This window comes from Phacochoerus africanus, chromosome 2, assembly GCF_016906955.1.
Source record: "Phacochoerus africanus isolate WHEZ1 chromosome 2, ROS_Pafr_v1, whole genome shotgun sequence".
In the NCBI taxonomy this organism is placed as follows: domain Eukaryota; kingdom Metazoa; phylum Chordata; class Mammalia; order Artiodactyla; family Suidae; genus Phacochoerus; species Phacochoerus africanus.
In genome coordinates, this window is record NC_062545.1 from 214,701,749 (window position 1) to 214,726,549 (window position 24,801).

Sequence of the window (24,801 nt, forward strand, 5' to 3'; positions counted from 1 at the left end):
CTTGTTTTAGAGTATAAATGTGAGACCCAGAGATAAGAGTGTATCTAGTTTACTTTCAGTATCAGTTCTCTTAATATAATACAGTTTAGCCATGCATGACAGCCTGTCCATTTCAAAATGTGATGTTGTATATGGTAAGGTACACATTTTTTAAAACTACTCTTGAGTGGTGACCAGAATATCCTCACATGGATGCTCAACTTAAAAAGTATTTTTAGAGGATGACTAGAAAATTGATTCTCTGAATTTAAGCCTTTCAACCCAGAGATTAGCAGAAAGTACGTTCTATTTGGAAAACGTGTGCATAAAATTAGCTGACTATTATCTAGTTAACGAATAAATTCTGCTGTCTGGTGTGCTCTGAAGTGGAAGTGAACGGCTGTTACAAAGAGGACGTAAATGGTGCTTTACAAGGCTATATTGATTTTTCTTTTTATTTTCACTTTAAGATTTTGAAAAAAGTAATTCTAAAGATAAGGAAAAGTCTAGTGAAAGTCACCATCTGTATTCTAGCATGCTATAGCTGATTAGGTTATTAAAACTAGCATGTAGAATATTCTTTTGTAAAGTAAAAGGATTAGACTATTTTGGATTTATTTTTCACGCATGCCAAAAAGGCAAGTAACAATAAATTCTGTGAAACATGGTTAATTTTTCATGCTTTCATTCAGCAAGTATTTGCTTAGTGCTTATTATATGCCAAGCATTGTACTTGGTACTAAATAAGATAAATCAATAAAGCCAAGTCCCTTCTGTTTAGGAACTGATAAGTATTTTGGAAGAGACTCACATTTATTTATTTATTTATTTATTTATTTATTTATTTATTTATTTTTTAGGGCTGCACCCATGGCATATGAAATTTCACAGGCTAGGGGCCGAATCGGAGCTACAGCTGCCAGCCTACACCAGAGCCACAGCCACAGCAATGCTGGATCCAAGCTGCATCTGTGGCCTACACTGTAGCTCACAGCAACACTGGATCCTTAACCCACTGAGCGAGGCCAGGGATAGAACCCATCATTCTCATGTATACTAGTTGGATTCTTTTCCACTGTGCCACAACGGGAACTGCCAGAAGAGACTCACCTTTAAAGTAAAAATTGCAGGACAGGGTTATGGTACAAGAATGTAAGACACATAAGAGATACACATTTTAGGGTCACATAAATAAACCCAAGAAATGGATGAGAAAGGGGATGTTGTGCGCTGAGCTATGAAGGATTCAACCTGAATAGGGACTTAGCTAAAAGGGAAACAGGAAAAGAGTTTTCAGAGAATAAGGAATAGAATATGAAAAACACAAGTGGAAGAACATAACATAGTCAGGGAATATCTGGTGACTTGCTTTTTTTTGTTTGTTTTATTTATTTATTTTATTTTTTCTGGCGAAGAAGGGTGATAGGCCTGAGAAGGGTGATTTTCTATGAGAGAAGCAAGGCAGGAACTACTTACTTCATGAAATGCCAAAACAAAGAAGTCTCTATATTGTCTTAAGTGATGAAAAACTCTTTGAGGATGTTAGTGGGAAAAGGACACAAAAAGAATCCACTCTTTGTATAATCTCCCTATTATGGAATGCAAGATAGATTAAATGAGGAAAGAATTAAAGACAGAAAGATTAATTAGAAAAGTCTAGCTTCTGGATGTTATATGAAACTCCCACCTACCACTGTTGTTCCCCAAAGAAAGTTTAGTTATAGAACCATAAACAGTCAAAAATGAGCAGATCCTCATGTTGGAATTCTATGATTTTATTCTACAATACAGAAGACAAGGTCAAAGAGTTAAAATGACTTGCCCAAAGCCATAGAGTTTCTGACAAAGTTGGAATTTAGGATGCTGATCTACTCTTTCTCAAAAAAAAAAATGGATTAAAATTCACAAGGAAACTTTCAGTTTCACAGAAATATTTTAACTGAAGTATTAATGATGATATGTCTGTGTTAGCAATACCATAAAACAAGTGACCTTCATGGACAAAACTCTCTGTGGTTAAAATTAAAAAGACAAAGGAAAATGAGATCTGATTATTAGTGTAATTAGTTGATGATCCAGTGGGGTATCAGATCCATAAATGCCAGTTATTGACTGATGATAATGGAACATTCAAATCTTCAAACTGGTGCTCAAGTCCTGCTCTCAGAAATAATGAGGGACCTGCTCCCTCCATCCTTCCTCCTTGCAAGGTGCTAATGCTACATGCTGAATAATGATGTGCAAACCCAGCAAACCAGTATAGCTGTTCTTGCTACACATTAAATCCACTGTTTTATTTTTCTTGCTGTATGTTCTGAGTTTTTTAAAACTGGGTATTTTTAAAGTGCTCTCATGAATATTATGGGGGAAATATTATAATTAATCCTTCTTAAAAATTGCCAGATTTACAACATGTTCACAAAAGTCAAAAGAAATCTGTTGTTTAACCCACCATAGTGCTTGGCACTTATGTAGAATCTTTTTTCTAATAACAACTGTGGGTATTGTATCGATGCCTTAATCACATTAAAAGTATAATTTGGCACCCATGTTGCTACTGTCTTCTTCAGACTAAAGATTTCAGTGTCTGATAGATAGAATTAGTTTTTTTTATGTTGAGAACAACCACTTTATAGGTATGTATCTTTATTCAGGTAAATGGCTTTAGTTGGCTATTAAACTTGGTAGTGTTCGCTATGAGAGTATTCAGACAGTTATCATCCCTAGAGAGGATAAATGATTTTCCCAAGAATGTAGGTTAATAATTAGTAGAACTGGTACTTGAATCCTATGACCCTGACACCATGCCATCTCTGTATCCACAGAGCTTAAAGGAATTTGTGCTTTTCCAGTGCACTAAGTAGTGAAATATTTCTTAAGCAGGATCAGTTTCCTGATATTTGTGCTTAATCAGTATTCTCATAGCCCCAAAGCTTGTAAATTTAGGAAGTTCGAATTTTAGAGTCCTCTAGGAGGTGAAATGGAAAGTAGTCTTCAAGTGTGTCAATGATCATGGAGAGCCAAGTGGCAGGTGAAAGTTCAGAGTTGCTTGTTATGGGGCAGACTGTGGCCTGGTGCTCCTGATAGCCATAGTATTACCAGCTCCAGCCATTCAGAACACTGTGGCCCAGGAAAGCAGATTTTAATGCATTGGTGGTGTCGCTGCTCACTTATCTGGGTGGGTCCAGCCTCTTTCTCATGTTTGAAGAATAGGTAGAATAGGAGATCAATGTATTGTTTTCTGGAATAAAATGTTGGCTTTGCTTCTAAAGGAGATAGATGGTCATGGTAGGAAAAATCAGAAAATATTGAAAGGTATATAGAAAGTCACCACTCACAGATAACCCCAACAGTGTTTTCAAATATCTTCTTCCATGCTTTTCTTTGTATATACTACACCAGTAGGGCTCTACACATATCTGTTTACATTTTATAGAAAGAACTGGGTGGTAGAATGTTCCAGGAGCTCTGGTAACTGTCTTGCCTCAGTAGGATGCATTGGTATTTATGACCATGTGCCATTTACAATATTTTATTTTTTAAAAAAACAGATTTGCTAAATTTTCCCTTGGCAATCATGGCACAATAAAGATTAAACTGTCCCATCCCAATTAAAAAAATACACATACCTCATAACAAAGGGGACTGATCAAAGTATGGAATATTCTTTAGTCTTTATATCATGAGATACTTTGCAATACCTCTTTTAGAGAATGAAGGAAGATACTTGATCCTCCAAGTGAGAAAGGAAAGTTGTAATTAGTTGTCATCACTGCCAATAATTCTGGCTCTAAAAGAGAGAGGAAACTCATTTCAAGAGTGCAGCCATTGCCAGTTTGTAGCCACAGATTCTAACTGTGGAAACCTCTTCTTCCCTGTTCCTTGAGAGGTGATGGAGGACTCTGCTGTAAAATCCTTGTGGCCTAAGACTACCTCTTGGAATTCTGAGTGTTTTCAGTAATTTACAAAAGGAGACTCTTAATTTTGGGGTGAAGAAAATGAAAAGGCGGTTGGAAGACTAAAAATTCCTGATTTGGGGAGTTTAGTTTTACATAATGAAATCTTATTGTATCCTGATGTATTGACCAAAAATTGTAAAATTTACTTTATATTCATATGATATTAAATTGGTTTTTAAACTATGGTTATAAGTGAAAGCACAGTATTTTTCTTTTTTTTTTTTTTGCTTTTTTTTTGCTTTTTGGGGCCATACCTGCGGCATATGAAAGTTCCCAGGCAAGGGTGGCAAATCAGAGCTACAACTGCAGGCCTATGCCACAGCCACAGCAATGAGCCATCTGAGCCATGTCTGTGACCTCCACCACAGCTCATGGCAATGCTGGATCCTTAACCCCCTGAGTAAGACCAGAGATCGAACCCACATCCTCAAGTATACTAGTCGGATTCATTTCTGCTTCACCACAATGGGAACTCCAGCACAGTATTTTCTTATCTGTGGAAGCAATTCAGTTTCTATAATCTATTTTAAGACATTTAGCATGTTTCCATTTTGCAGGGAAAGGGGCTAGTATAAATAATAGTGACATGGATTCTTAGCATACATACATGTTGGCATTTGTTGATATGTGCTTTTGAGAGCTTCCTGGAAGTGAACTAACTGGGTGAAAGGGAACAAATTTTTTTTAAGACTTTTATACATGCTGGAAATTTTTTTCCAATCTATACTAACACCAGCAATGAGTGAAGATGCTTACTTTATCACACCTGCTCATTACTAACAGAACAAAATATCACAGAAGGCTTGCTTTATAAAAATGGCATTATTTAGTTTTTGCAGACAAAAATACCATTGGAGATAAATACAGACCAAGCTGTTCTCAGTAATTAAATCTCTGTGATAGAGTCATTCTCGAGGTCGGGAAAGATTCCCTTTGAGAGTATGTCTGGGGTGTCAGGGAAGGGAAGCTGTGTCCACTGACAGACAAGCCCTTGAAAGCTGGGAACATCAGGAGAGCACTGGTTTTGCAAGAAGCCCATGAAAGAGAAAGAAAGGTATTAAATGGAAAGTAAAACATTGAAGATAAAATTTACCTCTGTTATATGCGCATGTATCTGCAATCCACCTTTGGAAATTACATTTGCACTCATTTTCTGGGGCTGCCAGAACATAGCATATCTATTGAACTTTCTCGTGAAATTGGGTCTTATATCAGTAGGGAAATGAAAATGAGGTGAAAATTTTCCCTGATATAGGTTGAAAAGTTAAGTCATTTTAAGGACCTAACATTTAAATAAGGTAATGTGGAGTAACTCTGCCCCTACCTTTATGATCTTCTGACAGTTTTGACAGAGAGAAATGAGGTAGCCTGGAGAAAGCCTTTCATGATAAAGTCCATGGCATGTGCTTACAAACTTGACATATGTAACACAGAAATGGAGACATCCAGTTTTGACCATAAATGACGTAGTTATTCTGTACTTCACGATATGAATAAGACGTAGGAAAAAAATTAGGTGCCACATTTAAATGCATGCACTGACTCATGCATACATTACAACTGTTTACTTGAGACTGTTGAAGATATAGAGATAAAAAATGTATAAAATATTGACTGTGTGTATCTGAAAATTACCTCTATACATTGTATAGTCATATTTATATAGTCATATTAAGCAGATACATATATTTATAGTCATATTTAGTAGATACTTGTAGTTAATAAAGGTAGGAGAAATGACATCTCAACCAACTCTAAAATATTCTTACTTGTATAAGGGCCATAAATCACTTTGATGCTCATTTGATTTATTTCAGAGTAAAATAGTGTTTGTGTTCTGGTGAAGTAATTATTGGCTTAGATCTACTTTGCTAAGAACACCTCTTGTGCTCAAAACAGGAAGGGTGTGTTGATCCCATGGCATAGCCTTGCTATTGTATATTTGACCATTTCCAAGTTTGCTCTAAATATGGTCTTCTCTTTTGATTCACCAAAAAAAAAAAAAAAAACATAAACGAAATTCCGCTATTCTTTCCCTCCTCCTTTCCCAAATACATTGCTGCACAAATGCATCTATAGTTAATGAGTGGCTTTAATGAATTTCCCCCCTGGGACTTTTAGCCTTTGCAGAGAAGATCTTTGACAGCAACCTACAAATTTAAACATGATATTTTTTTAGATTGTACATACCACTAAATCACTATCAAGGAAACATTATAATTCATAGATTAAACACTCAGCAACATGATAGTAAAAGATGCTCTCAAATGAGCAAAATGAAAATATTGCAAAATTACACTTTAGTTTATCTAAAATAGTAACAAGTGCTTTCAAAATTTAGTTTTACCCCAAGTCACTGTATATATTGTGTATATAATCAATAAGCAGTTCTTATTTTTAAGTAAATTAAAAAACAAAATAGTAATATTGTACTATCTTATTTTGACTGTTTCCTATTGAATTATGATGTATTATCAATAAGCCAAATAACATAATTCTTAAACTAAATTATTTCAAGCAGGATAATATATGGTCTTTAATTTAGCATATTTAAAAGAATAAAATTAAAAAATGATAATCCACTAAAATATTTTCTAACCTTGAAAATCATTTGAGAAATATGGGGAGAATACAGTTACCTATAGGGTTCAGATTGGTGTAGTTTAAAAAAATTTGTGACTAGTTAGTATCTGATCAACCTGGATTTAAAGCATGGCTTCATTAAGTTCTGGATGATCACTGTTGAAGTAGAATTCTGGACCAATCTTAGTACTTTTTTTTTTTTTTTTTCACGAAGCTTCATTCTATGTAAATGATGTAATCTTATAGTTTGGGAGGGTTTCTGGAGAGCTGAGGTAGCGGCAGGCTCCCACATGCCTTGCCAATTCAATTATGGCTTCTCTACCTTAGCAAATGATTGATATTTTAAATTGATGTCCCCCCCCCCTTTTTTGTGAGGACCTGTCCTTTAAATTGTAGAATGTTTGGCAGCATTTGGACTCTACTCACCAGATGCTTATATCATCCCACGGCCAATTGTAACAACCAAAAATGTTTCTGGGAATTGCTAAATGTCCCTGTCCTTGGGGGCAGAGGGAGGAAATTAGGCCTGGTAGAAAAGTCCTGGGTTAAAATAATTAAATGAGGAGCTCCCATTGTGCTGGCTCAGCACTAATGAACCCTACTAGTATCCATGAGGATGCAGGTTTGATCCCTTGTCTCGCTTAGTTGGTTAAGGATCCAGCGTTGCCATGAGCTGTGGTGTAGGTCATAGACGTGGCTCAGAACTGGAGTCACTGTGGCTCTGGTGTAGGACAGCAGCTACAGCTCCAAATTGACCCCTAGCCTGAAAATTTCCATATGCTACAAGTGTGGCCCTAAAGAGACCAAAAAAATAAAATAAAAAAATAAAAATAAAATAAAACAGTTAAATGATGCCAATGAAATAATAGGTCACCACTTCCCCTTCACCACCATCATCAGATCTATAAAACAGCTGCTGGTCAATACATAGTTTATCAGTATATTGTCCCTCAGGTTTTACATTTAGAATTTCCTTATTGAGCCTATAGGTGTTTCTAGGTGTTTCATTCTTTTTTTTTCATTCTTCCCTTTGTTATTTTTTTTCTCAGTTTCTCATTTCTTTTTCCAAAACCTCCTAATTCTAGCCTATACTAAATTCAATTAAACCACTATTTAAAAAAAAAAGTCTGTTCACTTTCCTCTTGCAGTTTATTTCCGTTTATAGGAGTGGAGGTTGCTGTCAGAAAAATCAGAGCAAGCACCCTTAATCCTATCTTTAAAATCCCAACTATTCCTCCTGGCCATAAATATGGATATTTTAGAATCTAGAAATTTTTTCTGTGAATTCAACCCTGACTCTCTGGATATCATATTTTTCTGTGATGAATTCATTATAGCCTGGCTCTAATGCTGCTATCCAGAGGTTTGCACTTTCTCTTCACCTTATACTTCTACTCTCATGAATATTAGACAACTGGATTCTTGCTTGGGTGGTAGAAAACTTTAAACGCCTCCCTGTCGTTCAGAGATTTTCTGTTGCTCTAGTCATGCCAGACCACAAGTAAAACACAGAACATAGAATTACAGTTATTAAATACTATTTAAAATGCCTCATTCTGCTGCCAAAAAAAGGAACTTTGACACTTTTATTTTGATTTCCTTGATTGTCTTCCATGAATAAAATGTTATCCACATAATTAAAATTGTGCAAATATAATTGTAATTACAGTAAAATGTAAGAAATACAGCCTTTTTCACACTGAGAGATGAATAGACCAGAAAGCTGAGTTAAAATATTTTTAGATATCCAAATAATTTAATATTTTGAACTACTTTTAATTTTCAAGCATTTTATAGTTTTTAACAGTTAATATTTGTTGCCCACTTCCTATGTCCTGGGAAAAGTTTGAAGAAATTTATCTGTATTAACTCATTTAATTTTTAAAACTTCACTGTAAGTGAAAACCTGGTGCAGAGAGAAGGCTCTGTAAGTTCTCTAAAGTCCAAGCCGTCTAATAATCCAAGAGACCTAAGTTCAGATCCAGAAAGTGTGAAACTTTAAGTTACAAAATTTAAAAGATGGTCTAACTTTGTGTGTATGTGTGTTTGTAGTTTTTGAAGCAATATGCTCTTGTCACTAAACATTACTTTATGTAGACTTGTGAGAGAAAGTGTGTGTGTTCTTGTACACGCCTATTCTACTTGAATAACAGCTGAGAGAACATTATAGGTGATTAGGAGCATTTGTTTCTTCTCTTCGCCCAGGAACTCCTGAAGCATTTCCATATAAAAATGAGAACCCTTTAATTCAGAGTTTGAATCCAGTTTACCTGGTTACCACTCAGGTGTCTTCTAGAGCTAAAATCATTTGGGTTGATAAACTTTAAATATGGGGGAAAATATTATATTTATTTCAACTTTTGGGATGCTATTTGTTATTCATGGTTAAACTTTTATTCCAAAATACTGGTAGAGATGTCAAAGGAATTTTGTTTCTCTGATTTTTTTCCCCCAACATCTGTAAATTTAAACCTGATAGAATGCCAAAAAACATGAATGAAATGGATGGTTCTTTCATTCTGCATTTAATTGAAGCCCTTGTAATTAGTATTATCACATTTGCAAGGAGAGTTATTAGATTTAGACCTTTGCTTTTATGTGAGTGTGTTTCTAAACATATTTGGAAATGTGTCGCCACACCAATAGAATAATAAAATAGACAGAAATGATGGAACTATTGGGCCTTAGTGCAGCAATATGATTCTGTTTCCTCTTTTAATTCTTAAAGTACTCAAATTCATATAAACATACTTAAATCTATTATCTGTACATATTTGTTTCACTGTCTGAAAGTTTGAAACATTATTACTGTGAAAATGATTCTCTGTTAATTGGTGCTCTGCTGCCACTTTTTGATCAACAAATATTCTAAGGCTTTTTTTTTATTATAAAACCTATTTAATTTGCTCCTTCATCTTCCTGTTTTGAACATAATAATTCATTTGGTATTTTTGAAAAATGATGCCTAAATTTTTTCTTGAAATTGACTTTTGATGTGTTGAGAACTAAATTTGCTTCTGTATTTCTTTCTGGAAAAAAAAGTTTATTCTAAGACATAAAAGAATAGAACTCCTTTGGAACTTTTGATTGAGAGGTATATAAGAGTATTTATCTCTGGTCTTTTATTTTCTTTTTTCCTTAATGAAGCTCATCTAAAGAAGACAAAAGATAGACCATTTTTTTGGTCTTTTTGCCATTTCTTGGGCCGCTCCTGCAGCATATGGAGGTTCCCAGGCTAGGGGTCTAATCTGAGCTGTAGCTGCCGGCCTACACCAGAGCCACAACAACACGGGATCTGAGCCGCGTCTGCAAGCCATGTCTGTGACCTACACCACAGCTCACGGCAACGCTGGATCTTTAACCCACTGAGCAAGGCCAGTGACTGAACCTGCCACCTCATGGTTCCTAGTCAGATTCGTTAACCACTGCGCCACGATGGGAACTCCAGACCATCTTTTTTAAGTTAATGGGCAGATACCCATTTTGAGCAATGGTTGAGATTTAAACCATGCTTTTATGTTTTGGCATTTCTTAATCTGTTTATAATACTAAGTATATTAAGAATATATATTTTTTTCCGTAATAGGTTCCTATCCTGAGACCTCAGCAGGATGTGCCTTGGACAAAGGTATGTACATTTAAAATGTATTCCAAATTTTCTTCATGATTAAAGTATAGAAAATGTTGTAAGGCATGACCTTGTAAATCAACTATACTTTAATAAAACAAAAAAGAAAAAATATAATAATTACATTATTGTCATAGACTTAGATATACAGAATTATAGTACATATTTATGTATATGATATACACTCTTTCACCTGGCAAATGATACTAGTGAGAAGATATTAGAATAAAAAATCTGACTGTTAAATATATATCATTGCCTGGGCACAGAATGCCTCAATTCACACAAACTGTATTCAAAAGACTGCTATCATAGTGCTTTTGCAATTAAAATGGAACTATTCTAAGGTTGATGGGAAATGATTTACATAGTATTTATTGATGCTGATGATTACATTATTGAAACAAGATAGAGATCAGTTAAATTATTAGTCAAGAACTACTTAAGGGTGTCTAGGTTTGGGAGAGTCAAAAAGTGAAATCAGCTTAAAGTTAAAATCAACCAGAAAAAAGAAAGCAAACAGGAAAATAAACACACATGGCTTAGTAGGATGTATATAAATGTGCTACCTGAAAGATAAGGGGGACAGTATAGGCTGATGTAGGATGCCTATGATTTCAAATTTTATATTCTGCTGTAAAAAGAAGGAACAAAGAACATTATAAAGAGCATGAATTGTAATAACCTTAAATCCTATGAAGGAACAGAAAGGAAAATATATACAATGAACAAAAAGCACTTGGTGGGAATGCTGAGTTAGGACCCAAGAAACTAAGGTTCAGGGATTGTAGTGGACAAAAGTGAAGACTGATAAAAATGAATTTCACATATAGGAGCTATTAAAACCAGTCCTTTACTATGGAGAAAGTAACATGAGATTTGCTTGAACTAGCACACACAAGGACTTGAAGTGAGCTCTAGGATAAAGCATTGATAGAAGGTTGATGTCATTTCTTTGGAAGTATTTAAATATCAAATAGATCCACCAATGCCTCATTGCAATTTCTCTAAAGCTTCTCTAGATCCTTTACTCTATTTTGGGTCCTTCTAATGCTACACAGAAATTGTTGAGGCAGTTCTTTTTATTTTTCTGCATGATAAATTAACCTCATATTGAAAGGCAAGTTGGAAGTTGGTCCGTGGTATAAAATAATGTGGCCGTATATGCCATCATGGGTAATCATTGACGGCTGTTTTATTTTATAAAAACATAGTATTTGGGGAAATGCACTTATTTATACATCTTTCTATTTTAAATTTGGATCAAAACATACTGTATGTGTTCTGTATCTTATGCTACATGAAAGAATAAGCTATTCACCTGCATATATGAATAATTTTCTGAGATCTTAAAATTTAAACATATTCTTCATTGTTTTTTTTTTCTTTGACTCTTTTCCATATATTTTCTTTCTTGCTCTTTCTCAGTCCCTACTCAGACTGGTGTGATTTTAAAATATCAAGGAAAATATGCCAGCCGCTGTGCTCTGCCAGGCAGGGAATGAATGGCTCCAGGCACAAATCTCTGTTGTGTCAAAGCTTTGGCCTGACATTTGGCAGGGAACTAAATCAAACACAGCACAGTGCAAATAATCTCTGTTTCCCATAGATGTACAGCCTCAACCTCAAATCTGCTGTTAGTCATTACTTCTCTTTCCCCCTGGATATTCCAGGGAGTAAGATTTCTGGTAATGAACTGTAAACTAGGTGTTCTCATAGCATGAGGAATTGGGAGGATTATGGCTTTGAAATTGGATCATCCTGGGTTCGTAATGCCACTCTGCTGCTTACTAGCTGTGGAATCCTGGGCAGTTTATCTCAGATATAAAATGAAATTAGTTAATAATTATCTCAGGTGTTGCATGACTATTAAAATGACATAACTGCTCTAAAGCACCTCTTAATACGTGCTACATAATAGACATTTAGTAAGTGCTGTTTTCCTCCTTTCCATTTCTGTAATGAGTTCAGTTTTGTGCTAAACTTCTAAATAAACATCTCAATCATTCTGTAAATAGAAAAGAAACGACACTAATAGATATTAGGCATTTTTAGGTTATGTAAGCATGTGAAATATTTGTCTTTTTCTTTGAATGGATATTCTTGTTGCATACAGACGTATTGTGAACTTCTTGATCATTTTTTATATTAAGTTCTTTTTTCAAAGGTTACATCTGATACAAAGGGTCTTTAGGTTGTACACAAGTGGGTTGCATGTTTTTTATTTAATTTTGGCCTGGTTAGTATACTCACATATTTTAAACTGGAATACTATTCGGCCACAAAAAGTTTTTTTTTTTTTTTTTCTCTTCACTAGGGACAAACATAGATACCTTTATTTGTTGTAGTTTTATGTATTTTTATCATGGTTGATTTACAGTGTTGTGTCAGTTTCTGCTGTACAGTGACTCAGTTATACATATGTATTCCAGGAGTTTGGATATAGTTCCCTGTGATATACAGTAGAACATTGTTGTTTATCCATTCTAAATGTAATAGTTTGCATCTACTAACCCCAAAATCTAAGTCCTTTTTACTCTCTCTACCCTCCCCCTTGGCAACTGTAAGTATGTTGTCCTTGCCTGTGACTCTGTTTTGGTTTTGTATATAGGTTAGTGCATATTTTAGATTCCACATGTAAGTGATAGCATATGGGATTTTACTCTCTGATTTAGTATGATAATCTCAAGTTGTATCCATGTTTATGCCAATGGAATTATTTTATTATTTTTAATTGCTGAATTATATTCCACAGTACACCTAAAATATAGTAGTTTACCTTAATACTTCCCTTCAACTCCCTTAATGATAAATTGCCCTGTTTTATATACCGTGTTGGGTGTTAAGGGTGAAAAGAAGAATGGAATATGTGTTCTCTGCCTTGAGAGGAATTGTAATCTTAGAAGAAAGGAGATTTGGAAACATGTATTTTTAAAATGATGTGGTAACATAATATAGGGATGAAGTGCCAATGAGGGGGCCTTATGAAAAAATCATTCTAATCAATCTGGCTCCCTGCAGGGTTTGACACTCAGACATCTTGAAAGGTGATGATGGGCTGGTGGGATATCAGTTGAACATAGAGGCAAAAGAATGAGAAAATATCAAGAAGAAAGGCAGGAAAATCAGTTAGTAATCTGTTGTCTGAACTAAAATAGAGATGGTAATAATAAAATTATAATTTGGAATTTGGAAAACCTCCTTCCTTGTTCTTAAAGGTATAGATTTAAGATATAATTGAAGGTTACTTTTTAAGGAGTAAAGTGTTTATTGTGTTATTTATAACATAATAATATGAATAAAATTAACAATTAATTAATAGGGAAACTGCCAAATAAATTGTAATATTTAAGATATTTTACACCTTCTAAAATTCATTATTTTGAAGATTATTTAAGGCTGTGTTCTTAAAAATCAGACTGAACTCTGAAATACTATTATAGACCATATCTCTTTTATATACATTCTTCTATATACATATTCATATAAAACACAGATACACAGATGCTCAAAATTTTATATATATGCATGTATATATGTGTATTTACATATGAGATGTTCTTTTGTTAGGGGATACAATTCAAGGAGAGCATGCAGAAAAAGACTGCAGAGAGGCACATTCAGCATAATTGGCAGTGATTATTTCTATGTGATAGCTGTATATGTGACTTTAATTTTTCCTGAAACTTTGTTATGGTTTACATTTTATGTAATAAACATGTTGAGCACATTCTGTTGTGATTCCCATGAGTCCTGCCTCCTGATGTACATAGCTTTATGTAATCTCCTCCCACTGAGGGTGGGCAGAACCTCTGACTTTCTTCTAACCAATGGAGTATGAGAAGATGACAGGGTACCACTCCCATGATAATGTTATATGATAATGGTAATGGGATGCCTGTCCTATGTGTACATTACATTATGTAAAACTACCTTTCCTTAGAATACTGGTTCTTGCTTTTCTGCTAGCCTTGAAGTAAGCTCCTATGGTAGGAGAGGGCCAAATGGCAAGAAACCATGAAACTTCTAGAACTGACAGTGGTCTCTGGCTGGCAGCCAGCAAGAAGTCAATGATGATGTTCCTTCAATCACTAAGAAAATAAATTCTTCCAACAACCTCATTATACTTGTATGAAATAATTTATATATATATAAATTCTGTGCTGTTTCCGGCACAGAATTCCTAAAATCCCTGTAATTTCCAAAGAGTTTTAGGACCATATTTTGTTTGAATATTTAATCTTTGACCCAGTTACTGATGCAGAGTTTCAAAAACCCTTTGGAATATCCTGGGAGACAGGAATGTTTTGTATTCTAGTGACGTGACTCCTAGATCGCTTAAACATAGGGGCTGTTCACCGAAAAGACCAAGCCATGATGAGAAGTTTAGAGCTTCCTGTCCCTCTTCCCACTTTTTAAAGGGGCTAGAGACTGAGTGTGATGGATATACCTATATGATGAAGTCTCAAAAAAATCCCCCAAATAAGGGGTTTGGAGAACTTATGGGCTGGTGAATACATCCACATGCTGAGATGGTGATGCACCTCAACTCCATGGGGACAGAAGTTCCTGCTTTCAGGACCCTTCCAGGCCTCCCTGTCGCTATCTCTTCATCTTGCTATTCTTTCATACCCTTTAATACACTTGTAATAAGCCAGTAATCTAGTAAGTAAACTGAGTTCTGTGAGCCACACTTGCAAATTAATCAAACCTGAGGATGTAGGTCATGGGGAGCTCTGATTTATAGCCTCTTGGTTGGAAGCACAGATAACAACTTGGACTTGAGATTGGCATCTAAATTGTGCATGTGTGAGTGATGCGGACAGTCATGGAACTGAGCCCTTAAACCGTGGGATCTTTGCTAAGCTAACTCTGGTTACTTTCAGAAATGGATTGGATTGTAGAATCCGCAGTTGTTATCTGATAAATGCTTAATGTGAAAAATACACACATATGATGTTAGAAGTATTGTAGTGAGAGTAAAGGACAACACTGGCATGATTTTTTCATACAAGTTGAAAGTAGATATGTTGACAGTGGAGCTGCTTGATAAGAACCCAGCCTCACCTGACCTCTAGATTGCAGACGTGAAAAGGACCAAGCCAAATCATTCATGAAGCTGTGCTCAGAAACCAAAAAATAATAAATATGCGTTTTAAGCTGCTAAATTTGTGGTAATTTGTTATATAGCAGAGGAAACTAATTTCTATGGAGTGAATCGTGTCCTCAAATTTAGAAATAAGGGTTTTAGGAGACAAATGAGTTTACGATATAGGGTGAGTTCTTGACCTTGATAGCATTGGTGGTCTTAAAAGAAGAGAACTATACCCTTCACAAAGAATTCATGTGAGCACAAAACAAGAGAAGCTCAAAACATGGTGGCAGCGTACAAGCCAAGAGTAGAGGTTTATTTTATTTTTTTTTTTGTCTTTTAGGTCTGCTCCCACAGCATATAGAGGTTCCCAGGCTAGGGGTCCAGTCGGAGCTGTAGCCACCGGCCTACACCAGAGCCACAGCAATGCAGGATCCGAGTCGCGTCTGCAACCTATACCACAGCTCACGGCAACACCGGATCCTTAGCCCACTGAGCAAGGCCAGGGATCAAACCTGCAAACTCATGGTTCCTAGTCAGATTTGTTAACCACTGCGCCACGGCGGGAACTCCATGAGTAGAGTTTCAAAGTGACGTGTACCTTTCTTCTCTGCATCCCTGCCAACACTTGCTGTTGTCATTGTTTTTTATTTTAGCCATTCTAGTAGGTATATAGTCATATCTCACTATAGTTTAATTTTTACTTCTCTAACGGCTAATGATTTTGAACATCTTTTCATGTGCTTATATGGCATCTGTGCATTTCTCAATGAAATATCTATTCATGTAGTTTTTCTGGTTCATAATTAGATTGCTGTTTTCTAATTGTTGAGGTTTAAGAGCTCTTATGATTGAGGAATATGTATAATGGCTGAGTAGAAATGGTGGAGCAAATGAAGAGGTATTATCTAGCAGTCCACACAGAGAAATAAAAAGTAGTTGTACATTTAAGTCTGAAGCCCTGGGAAAATATCAAGTATATAAGTAAAGATAATAAGAATGTGAGTCAAAGATACTGGAGCAGATCTTGGAGGACAACAAACTTCAAGCCCTTGTGTTTCCCTGAAACATAGATTGTTCCCTTACCCTCAAAAATTTTTACTGTATGCTAATAAAGAAAGGCTCTTCCTTTCCCTAAATTCAAAATTTTACATTAAACTATATGATTTTATCACCATAGATCTTCAGTACTACCAGCATTTGAGTAATTTAGATAAGATTGATGAATTTTCTTTGGTGGAAAAAAATGGATTTATGTTTTGTTGTGTGGCAGATACAGGGAGACAGGAGGTATATACAATTAGGAACTCAGTCTGGAATTACAGACAGAAATATGGTAGATATTTTTTAAGGAGATCTTTCTCAAGACACTATAAACTTAGTTCAGAGAGCAACTCCATTATCTGGGAAGTCTGGTGATAAAATGTGGCAGATCAGTAAAGCAGTCAACGAAGGGAGTTTAACATAAGCAAATGTACAACATCAGAGGGTAAGAAAATGAAGCAATATCTGAAAGTCTAGAAAGACTAGGCATGTTTGCCAATAGAGGTGTCCACTGGCAAGGTAATAATTGACCATTTGAGAGAGATACTTGTTTGAAGATACCTACCTCATTTTCTGATCTTTGTATTTAAGGCTGGGTTGTTTATATTCAAAATGTAAAATATATCATCAGTGGCACTCAAATAGAAGTCCCCTTAATGGAGCAGGGACCAAGAGACTTCCCTATAGTACTACACTAGCATTTTAACCCTTTTTTCTTTAAGATTTGGAAATTCCTGGAGGGGAGGCCAAGTCTGCAGTGGCAGTGGGAGAAAGGGGATTTAAGCTAGTGCCTCTTTACCAACTATATTTATACGAGGTACTTGAACATTTTAATACCCAGTGCAGCCAATATCAATACACATCGGTCAAATCCAAATATGAACCATATGTCTATTACTAGTGGGTCTCAGTGGAACTGGCTAGGAATAGAATGACTAAGCAGAAGGAGCAAAAGGCATACTTGGTTGCAGGTAAAAAACTGGGGGAAGGATTATATTTGGAAAGTATGTGACAATGGAAATTAACAAAATTAGTTTGGTAGAAGAGCCTGAAATACTGAAGATATAAATGATATCTTTTTATTAAACACTCCCTGCTGTGCTCTGGAAGACCCATTTTCCTACTGGGTAGTGTGCTCGCCCCCTTAGTCACAGCCGGAGATCCTGTAGCTTTTCAGTTAAAATATATTGATTTTATTGTTAAGAAATTGTTTTTATGTTCTTAAGTTTCAACCTCATATTAGATTCAGAGATCTTCCCCTTCCCTTGGTAGAGGCTAGACTGATGTCCTAGTGGGTCTCTGTGTTTTGGGGGCAGTGGGTAATGGTGAGGGTGAGTGGTAATCAAGGAATAGGGAGATGGTGCAGAGTACCCTGCTTTCTCACATTTCTTCCTCCTTCCCTGTTTCTTGTTTGGGTTGGGACAGAGAAGGGAGAAGGAGTACTGTATTTCCATGTGTAACTTCCCCTGGCAAATGGCTATCTAATCTCTTTTGGTTGTCAGTGTTGGCCCATTTCTGGCTTTCAGTGGTTTCTACAAACCTGGAGCCCACATGCTCCCAAATCATGGTTTTGGTAGTTCTCCAGGGTACTGCTGAAGAGTTACTCTGATATAGTTGCCAATGTCCCAGACATGGGTGAGGTTTGGTCTCTTTCTTCTCTTCTCACCTCTCATCAGCCTCTATTATGGGTGGCCACATTACAGACTTCACCTCTGATAACATATGTGATTCCCTGTTTCTCTCAGTAAGATAAGAATTGACTTAAAATAAAAGTCAACATGAATAAAAATACATACAGGTTCATTCTATGGAAGATCCTGTGCTGAATAATGTCTGTTTTCTTAAGATAAATGGTATTGTCGTCTTTTGATAGAAAAAAATAAATAAGTCTGATGTGGGAGAATGTATATATTGATGTGATGTTTATATTGATATCTCTATCTATTTATCTCTCTATCTATTGGCCACTTTAACTCTTGAGATATGAGAGCTGAGTAGTCCAAATATGGCCTAAGGATATTAGGATGTATTTGCAATGCACCCGATCAGGATTATTCGGGGATGTTGCCCCAGCAATGCAAATGTTCGCAAGAGGAAATATCAATGGTACATATCTAAATATAAGCATTACTGAGTTATTAATTCGTCAACTTAAAGAAATCGTGATTGTATGGTGCTATTAAAAACCTCCAGGAACTGGCTTCTCATCATGGTCCGCAGACTGTAAGAAGGGAAGGGAAGCTGAAGTAATGATGATGATCTTGTGGAAAATAGAGGAGTCAGGATTACTGGTTATGATGAGTGGGATAGTCAAGTGTGCATACATATTTTTGGAAGGATAAGTTAACATCTATATCCTATGTACTTTTCATTAAAATTCTGCAAGGTAGGACTATCCAGGTTTAGATGGTGAAACTGACAGATAAAATTTGACAGGCAAACTCAGTACTGAGTCTAAATCCCATGTCATTTCTATGAATAGAATAGAAAAAGGTTATAAACTGGTTTTGATTAAAAAGTAAATACTTAATTTAACAATCAACCATTGCTCTTAATTTCCCACTGCTTTAACTCTTGCTTAAATGGTGTTCCTTTCTGAGAAAAATAACAACAAAATCCCACAAAATTTATATAAAAACATTTTTTCAAGTGTAGACTGTTAATGTTTTCAGTCGCTTATGAAAGACTTACTTTAGCCTGGAAGCAGCTGTGGTAAAAATTAGAGGGTACTGAATCTACACCTCCCTACATACCTTGTTTTATCATAAAATTTAAATAGTTTTATGTGCACATAGCAGAGCTACCATTTGCATGAAACTTAACTAAAAAATAAATATTAAACGTTGTCAAATTGCATATAAAAGATGTAATTGCTTAGGTTCCTTTGCTCTTTTACTCTTTCTATTATGAATAAGTGCTAAGGAAATGGTCATAAAGGGAATTCCAGTAAACTGCCCTGTCTTTATTATAGTGCCTGAATTCCTGTGAAGTTTCCTAATACACTAAGTAGACTATCCAAGTGAAAATAATTCTGTAATAAACATTCTTTCCAGAGCTTTGAAGAAAACAGTGATTCCATAAAGGTGTTTTATGAAACACATTCTTGTAGAAATGCCCCAGATAAAATGGGTTCCATGGAAAAAGTAATTCGAGAAACACTATTTACTGCATTTTATATGCCACATCACCCTTTGGGAGGTTTAGCATGTTTATCATCAGGATGAAGACATTGAAAATTTCTGCAGTAAAAAGTTAATAGTTTCCTGGTGGAAAATCTTGGAGTTGATATAAGAGACAGTATTTTGTTATGGTTTAGAATGTAGTCTTTGGAGTCAGACTGGATTTGATTCCCTAAGCTACTGTTTTTTTTTTAATTGAGGTAAATTGATATAAAGTTGACCATTTAATGTGACCAATTCAGTGGCATGTATTGTATTAGAAATATATTCATATCTACGTAGTTCCAAAATATTTGTATCACCCCCACAGGAACTCAGTTCAAATTAAGTAACTGCTCCCCACTCCTCTATCTCCCACCTTCTCCAAGATGACAAATTGTATGGACATTCTACTTACCCTTCTTGAGAATCAGTTTTCATCTTTATTTCTATAAAGATAGGAATGTCTTTCATCATACATGGTGGTCTGAAGAATTAAGTAAAATAATTCACACAGTGCACTTAGAACATTGTAGGTATTAAATACCCATTAAATGAAATGTTAAGCATAGTTGGTCCTTTTCAGCATCCAAGGGAGTAACTCTGAAAAATATGGATACAAGTCAACAAAATAGGAAAAGACAGGCAGATGTTGTAGACCTGCTCATTAAATGCTGAGTCTCACTGATACCCTGGTGCTCCAGAAAACTGGCATTAAACAACCATGTTATCTTTCTTTATGTGTAATGGTTTAGAGGTAGAAGTTAGGGCAGAGAGTTGTTGAGGGAAAGAAGGAATTTGCCAGGTATCCCTGATCTGAAAATAAGGAAAATATAGAGGGTTTTTTGAGAGGCAGCACTTTTCTCCAAGAAATGAATGAAGCAGATGAAACAACTAACAGTAGCTCCAAACTAGGTCTAATTATTTACAAGTTAAAATGAAAAGTACTCATGATAATGACATTTTTTTCAAGTGTCAATCGCATGGAAATCAACATGTAAAAATATAATATAAAATTACATATGTGTATGTTTATATTTACATATGTACATGCATATAAATTTTATTATAGGTATAATTTTATATAATGGAATCTTATCCTATTGGCGAACAGCTCTAGAATTTTCACAAAAATGAGAGGAGTAATTGCCACACTGTATCAGAACTTCAGGTGTTTTTCATTTGCTTCTGTATTATTTTCTGTAATTGTTTAAAGTGTGACTGTGTGCTATCTTGTGAACAAAAACAAAATAATGAAGCTGTGTCCATTTAATAATAGTCACATTATAACTGTACTTTGTTTTGATATTAGCCAGTTTGTCTTTACCCAAGAGCAAATCCTTAAAAAAATGTATCAAAACATGTGAGAACCTGAAGCAAGTTGGCTTGCTTTCAGGACTTTACAGAGAAAAAAGAATGAAAGAGTTTGTGGAGCCCTTCTTTTCCCCATAAATACCAGTCACTGTTGAATCCTGATAACACACAGCAACTGGAGGTCAGTTCTTTCTCCCCTTTTTAGTTCAGTCTACTCAAGTTTTCCTCAAACCCTTTTTCCCCCTAAAAGAGTATTATACCATTAATTTCCAAATATGTTTACAAATTCCACAAAAGATAACATCGTCAATGATTTTAAAGGGAAAATTCAAAAGGAAAATTCAGCTCCCTGAGCCTGATCTGCAATCTGTACTTTCTTCACTGGCCTCCTGGATGAGTGAAGTGTACACTTCATTGTAGTGGTTTGCACACCTGAATACCTTCAAGGAAATCACCTGGAGACCTTGCTTAACATACACATTCTTTGATTCCACCCCAAATCTCTTTACTCTTTATATGTAGAATGAGGTCTGGGCATTTCCAGATTATGCTGAGGCATAAGACCCATGGATGATACTTTACTGGAAGGTTTATTGCCCACAAATTTTAATCTGTCTGCAAAACCTTAAGGTAAAAAACAAAACAAAACAGGTTTCTTAATTTTTAATTCTAAAAGTATCTGTAATTCTATTTAGCTTCTCTCCTTGAAAATTTATTTGGTACTTCAGCTATAACATGACAGTTTATCCATCATCACAATTACAAAGGCCATCCCCAAATGCCAATGCGGAATTGATTGAACAATCTACTTTTTATTCTATTTCTTCGTAGAATAGATACAGTCCAACTGCTCAAGACATGTGGAGAAATGAAATCTCCCAGCTACATTTCATGACTAGGTTAATGTGATTTTATCAGATAGTCCTATTTGCAGAAAATCAGTATTTAGGACATAATATGTAATGTCAATGTAGCAATATTTAACTTATATAATATATGTATTTGACTTTTTTTCTATAAACTCTCTCATATGTACTAACAAATTTTCCTCCAAACATCCCTGAGAAGCAGACAAGAATGGTTATCACCATTTGTAGATAGATTGAATCACTGAGCTATTAAGTAACTTGAAGAGGGTCACTAAGTCAGTGACTAAGTCAGAAAAACACTTAATCTCCTAGCTCCTTGTTTAGTAATTTTCTGAACAAGTCCTTTTGCATGTATTTCTTCCTGTAAGAATTTACAAATCACTGACTTTTCTGGGAGATTCTTCATTGTGGGGAATGTGAGAATTTGTACCCTCTGGAAGGTGAAAACTGGAAGTAGAAAATTATATTAAAGACAGTCATTACTTTTCAAAAATAACTCTATCCTTCAAGTACCCTTGTCACTATTCCTATTTTATAGAAACCTTATTTCATTCATTCATTCAGTAAGATAACCAATATTTACTGAGCATACTTAATATGTCTAGTGCTCTGCAAATAAACAGGACATAATCCTTGTTTTCAATTTGTGCAGTCTAATAAAGAAACAGAGACACAGGAGTTCCCATTGTGGCTCACTGGAAATGAATCCAGCTATTAACCGTGAGGTTGTGGGTTTGATCCCTGGCCATGTTCAGTAGGTTAAGGACCAGCCATTGCTGTGAGCTGCGGTGTAGTTTCCATACATGGCTTGGATCCCACTTTACTGTGCCTGTGGTGTTGGCTTGCAGCTATATCTCTGATTCAACCCCTAGCTTGGAAACTTCCATATGCTGTGTGTATGGCCCCAAAAAGAAAAAAAAAGGCAAAAAAAAAGAAACAGAGACGCAGAAATGGTATCATGTGGTAATTGCTATATTAGAGCTAAGACCTATGTACAAAGTGTCTTAAAGTGTCTTAAAGAAAGAATCTCTGAGTCTGAGGGATTTGGGGAAGTCTCAGAAATTAGAAAATTTGAGCTGAATTTTGAAGGAAGAGTGAAATTTAAAAGGATTCATGGTAATGATTAGGAGGATGGAAAGGGAGGATAGAGGAAAATCCTAAACATAATGTAGTCATATCCCATTCGAGATATAAATGGAAATGCCTGGAAATGCCTGGATTTAGAATTTAGAGGCTTAATAATTAGACATGAAATTTGTGGAGGGAGGGCATTTTCACCACATTGGAATCCTCAGTGTTGGAGCCTTGGCATCCTCCATCACAACAATGTGGATCATACCTAGAGGTGGGAACTTAGGCACCATGACCTCACTCCCATTGAAACATCATCAGTCTGGCAGCCATGATGATTTAGAAAATCAGACCTCTCCTCATCATGCGTATAAGCAAACACAAAGGAGAGCGAGGGTTGTTAAATAGTAAAACTAGACAAAAGGAGCACTCACTTTCTAGGCTGCCCTTGTATGCTTAAGCCTGAAGGGTGTTTTTTCAGCCAAGTAAGAAGCCCACAAAATATAATGGAAACACTGACAGATACTTAACTATACCAGCTCTGGTGAGTACAGCAATAATTCACTTCATAATACAAATTGATATGTTGTCCAGAGGGGTCCCTGCATTGGTATTATTGAGTGTCTTTTGAAAACTTCTGGTTGTGGGCTATGAAGCCACAAAGTAAAACTGGATGATTCTCTCTGGAATAGATTCTGAACTGGGTCCCTCAATTACAGTACTGATATCCTTAGGGTAGGCGAAATGGAAATGTCCTATAAAGACTGGAAATATAAAATAATAAACCAAAGGAAAAAAGCAAACAGTGGAAAAAAAAACAAAGTTTATTATTGAACGTCTGATATTTCTTCCTACAAGGTCTACTTAAAAGCTGAGTATGCCATAGGTGAAAGAGGGCAGCTTGCTTTAATTTAAGTTGGGTTAGTTGTTAAGCAGGTTTTAAGCATTCCCTATATTTGCAAAATCATGTGGTGGGGCAAAGTTCAGCCATCCCAGTGATCTTGATGACCAAAGTGTCCTATGTGTTTATAATATAATGCAAATGACTTCAATCTTAGGTAGCCACATTTCCAAATACCATTTAGAGCTTTAATGACTTGTCCTAGAAAGGTCCTGTCAAACCTTTTCAAACCTATTTAATGGATCTTCTAAACAATGTAAAAAAGCTTTCTCTAAATGTTTATACAGCTTATAATTTTAGTGTAAAAATCATTGTCCTCTGTCCCCACTACTGCTCTCTTCACCAAATGCAAATTTTGAAGCTTCTTTGTTGAAAATGTTACAATGTCACCTTCCTCTCTCAGGATCTGATTTTCTGCAATGTGGTCTTAAGATTCAACAAGCAAAGTTGGGGTTCCGACAATTGGAAAATTTCCATAGAGTTTGAAGATAATACTCAGAATCCTGGAAGGCACACTCAATTTTCAACAGGAAATTAGGAAACAGAGATTTTAGTGTCTGTTTTTCCAGGGTAAACTATATAACCTTGAGTTCATTATACCCTCTATGAGCCCTGATTTGCTCGTCTCTAAAATGAATGTCACACACTGCCTCTTCTGTCTTATAATGTTGTTCCATGACACCATTTAAGCCTGCTAATGAATTACTTAAATATCGAAGTCCACATTAAGCCTTATGGAAAAGCATAACTGGCAAGATTTTCCTCTCAATTACTTGTGCTAATAGGGGCCAAAATGGCATGGATACTTTAAATTCACAGATAATCCCCAAACTTCAATTTAGCTAAGTGTTCCAACCTCCACTCCTGCCAAACCATTTACAGGGGATTCAAACAATTAGCACATACTGGCATGAGAATTTTCTCTTTATAATTCCTGCCTTCCTTACTGCTTATGACTAGAATATTTCAATATCTAAATTTCTAAAAATAGAAATAAAGACTAAATCAAGTATAGCTGTTGCATAATCTTCCAATTGGTTTTGTTGCAAGAATATTCCAAAACTGCTGTTAATAATAATAATTTATTAAGGGCTTATTTTACAGCAGTGTCCTTTACAAGTCATTTAAATCTCATAATCACCTTATTAGGTAGTGTGTTGGTTTCCAGGGCTGCCATAACCAAGTATCACAAACAGTGACTTT

At 35.5% G+C, this 24,801-nt stretch overlaps 1 long non-coding RNA gene across 1 annotated transcript in view; it reads left to right on the top strand.

Moving 5' to 3' along the window:
* Positions 1-24,801, top strand: part of LOC125121272 (uncharacterized) — a 179,209-nt gene that overhangs the window by 137,423 nt on the left and 16,985 nt on the right. Inside the window, exon 2 of the long non-coding RNA XR_007133421.1 lies at positions 10,108-10,149. This is a non-coding gene — a long non-coding RNA (uncharacterized LOC125121272). The remainder of the gene's footprint in view (positions 1-10,107; positions 10,150-24,801) is intronic.